The following is a 3,762-nucleotide window of genomic DNA, read 5'->3' on the forward strand; positions in this document are numbered from 1 at the left end:
TGCCTTGAGAAACAAAAGCACAAGAAAGAAGAAATGATGTAGGAAGAGAAGGTAGGGTTCACCAAAGATACTATCTATCAGCTTTCTTCATTTGCTTGGCTTCTACTAACTTTCAAGTGGCTTGGGTTGGCCTGAGGACTAATGTCCTTTATCACATGTAGTTGAAATTGACCTGTGATTTCAAGTTCATGTGACAAGTGCTTGTCATTTTACAGACCATAGGGAAATTGAGATAGAGATGATGCTTTTACTGAGCTCAACAGATTCTTTAATTCTTTTAAATACTTCCCTTAACTTTTCTCCCCCCAAAGCATAGATGCATCAATCTGCTTTTTCTAACAGTCTCTGTGTTCCAATAGTTCTGTTTCCCCGCCACTGCAAATTATTATACTACTTGCATTCTTTCCCATTTCGTGGTTATTTGTACCCGTATCTGGTTTTCTGCCTCAATATAGAGCAGATAACGTTCACCTTTGTGCTTTCTAGTTTAGCTTGCATAATCCACATACGGTTTTTAATTTCAGGAGTATGCTTGAAATAGTAGTATGCATAAACTTTTATATCATTGTTATTGTTATATGTAACAATATAAAATATACTATTATAGCATATTCTGTATAGTTTTTATAAACTTATTTGTAAAGTGTTGCAAAGTAGTTTGAGATTATAAACAAAAATGAACTTTTTTGGGAAACACTTTGGTTGTGTTTATAATATTGCCCAGCAAGGAATTGGTGAATTCAAACAGAACAAACATTGAAAAGACTCAACACATTATGATTTCCAAAATTGATTTCCAAAATAATTTTATTGCCTATGCTAGGCAGAGTCCTAAAATAGCCCCCCAAGTTTCTCACTCTAATCCCTGGGACTGTGAATATGCTGAAATATTATACCTATGATTATGTTATATTATAGCCAAAGGGAGATTCTCTACCTGGGCCTAATCTAATCACAGGAGCCTTTTAAAAGCAGACTTTTCTCCAGCTGATAGCAAGAGGGAGTCAGAAGATTCAGAGCATGAATAGTATTCAGTGTATGAATGTCAGCTTTAAAGCGGGGAAGAAGGGGCATTCACAAAACGAGACTGTGGCTTCTAGGAGCTGAGAGTGACTCCTGGCCCACAACCAGAAAAGAAAGTAGGAACCTCAATCATATAGCCACAAGAAACTGAATTCTGCCAGCCAACTGCATGCCTTGGAAAATTATTCCTCAGAGCCTCCAGGTAAGAGCTAGCCTGGCTAAAACCTTGATTTTGACCTTATGAAACCCTAAGCAGAGAACCTAGTCAAGCCCATCTGGATTTCTGACCTATAAAGCTGTGAGGTAATAAATGGACGTTATTTTAAGCCGCTAAATTTGTGGTAGTTTGTTATACTACAATAGAAAATGAGTACATTGGCTTACTCTGTGCAAAGTAATACATGATATTGTCCATGTCACTACAGGTAGCAGTGGACAGAACTCCAGAATTGTGTGCTATAGTTAACTAAACAGTCTTTGCTAAGACATTATTGATTAAATTTGTTTTTCTTTGATTGTTGGTAGAAGTTAGCAAAAAAAATTATGTTGCCTTCTGATAGCATTGGAGTGGGGGAAACTAATAAAAAAAAAAGAGGAAATTCTAGATGACAGATTTGATATTGAGAGAAAGGAAATAATCACAGAAAAAAAGATTCTATCTAAAAAGAGTAGTGTGAGGAGGTAGATGGGAGAAAAATGAATTTAAATAATTTCTTCAATTAAAAAATTAAATAAAATAAAAGAGTAGTGTACGGAAGCTGGCTTGTCCCAGCTTATGAAAGCCAATGCCATTTTTTTTAAGAATCTTACAAATCAGTTGTTAGACACAGCTATTATTAAAAATTAAGATGTAACACTTTCAATTAAAGGAGTTATATTAAAAACACAGGTAACAAATATCTCAAACTCATCACTTCCTAGTTATTTTACATTTTATTTTCTATGCTCTTGAAGTTATTTACATCTAATGTATCTGTATGGTAGAAATACTATATAATGGTTCTCTTCTTTACATTTCTTCCCAACTCCACATTAAGAACATTACATTTGAAGCTTGAAATGGGCCATAACGGAGCATTTATACCATGAAAAATGGCAAATGCCTTTTCTGAGCCAATGAGATACCACAAAAGCTTTTCTGTGATGTGGATCAGAAGTAGGGCCTTTTTCCTGTTGCACATGGACCCAAAAGAATGTAGAGTCTGGCACACTGGCAGCCACCCTACCAATGTGAGGGGTGACCCCCAGTGAGAATGGAGCGAACACGGCAAAAGACAGAGGTGAGAGATAGAGATACACTAGTATGTGATGCCACAGTGTGAGCCCTATATCCAGGAGTACTTGGTCCCGCCACTAGCCCTGACTTTTTGATTAAGAGAGCCAATAAATTTCTTTTTTGGGTTAATTTTTCTCATTTATAATTGAAAGCAGCCTAAAGGATACAATAAAATTTGCATCAGGTCCAGAATTACTCTTAGCCACCAGAAAGCTTTGACTGATAACAATAATTTACAGGGTTGGTAAAACAATTGACCTCAATTTTTTTTTTTTTTTTAAGCCTATAGCACCTGATATTTCCAAGTGGTCTCCCATCGAAGTACTAACCAGGCCCAATCCTGCTCAGCTTCCGAGATCAGACAGGATCAGGCACGTTCAGGGTGGCATGGCTGTAGACATTGACCTCAATCTTGTTCTCCTATTAGTTATAACTCAGACAGACACACCTATGCTTCATTTAAAGCTTTAGTAAACCTTATATCATTTCTCTTGCAGGCTGGGATTAGTTCCTATCAAAGAACACTTTGTTAGAGGGAGAGGCAGTCTTCTCAAGCTATCTAACAGCTACCCTGCCCTACCCTTCCCTTCCTTGATAATGGAAAGCTTTTATTCTGGGTGGCAAGGCTCCAGAGAATGAATAAATCATGATTTTCCTAGCACCCTTACAGTCATCTCATTATACCTCACCAGATACAGTTGACCCTTGAACAATTTGAGGGATAAGGGGTGCCAACCCCCCTCAAAGTCCAAAATCTACATATAACATTTTTTTTTTTTAAGTCAAAAGGAAAGTTTATTAGAAAAAGGGTAACACTCCACAGACGGAGTATAGTCTCCCCTCAGAGGCAGAGAGTGAAAGGGACCAAGAGAGACATAGAAAGACAGTAAGTAGGAGTACATGTAACATTTGATTCTATGGTTGGCTCTGCACATCCAAAGTTGGTTGAATCAGTGGATACAAAACCTGCAGCTACAAAGAGCCGGCTGTATATACTGAAAAAAAAAAATCCACATATAAGTGGACCCATGCAATTCAAACCTGTGTTGTTCAAGGAGGCTAACGAGTTTGTAACTTAATTTTTTTAAATTAAGTTTATTGGAGTAACGTTGGTTAATACAATTATAATTTTCAGGTGTACATTATAATTTCACATCTGTATATTCTATTGTGTGTTTACCACCCAAGGTTCAGTTTCCTTCAGCTACAATATATTTGATCTCCTTTACCCACTTCGCCCTCCCCCTGCCCCTCTATATTTGACCCCCTTTATCCCATCTACCTCCCCGTCTCCGCTCACCCCATACCCTCCGGATAACCACTGGTCTATAGTCTATGTCCATGATTATCTGTTTGTTCGTCCTGTTTGTTTGTTGCTTTTGGGTTTATATCCCACATGTAAGTGATATCATGTGATTTTCAACTTTTTCTGTCTGGCTTATTTTGCTTAGCATGATTATCTC

At 37.3% G+C, this 3,762-nt stretch overlaps 1 protein-coding gene and 1 pseudogene across 2 annotated transcripts in view; both read right to left on the minus strand.

Moving 5' to 3' along the window:
• PCSK5 (proprotein convertase subtilisin/kexin type 5) overlaps window positions 1-3,762 on the minus strand; it is a 421,776-nt gene that overhangs the window by 4,591 nt on the left and 413,423 nt on the right. The window lies entirely within an intron of this gene.
• On the minus strand, window positions 2,580-2,698 carry LOC111730612 (annotated as a pseudogene).

Source organism: Pteropus vampyrus, unplaced genomic scaffold, assembly GCF_000151845.1.
Source record: "Pteropus vampyrus isolate Shadow unplaced genomic scaffold, Pvam_2.0 Scaffold324, whole genome shotgun sequence".
In the NCBI taxonomy this organism is placed as follows: domain Eukaryota; kingdom Metazoa; phylum Chordata; class Mammalia; order Chiroptera; family Pteropodidae; genus Pteropus; species Pteropus vampyrus.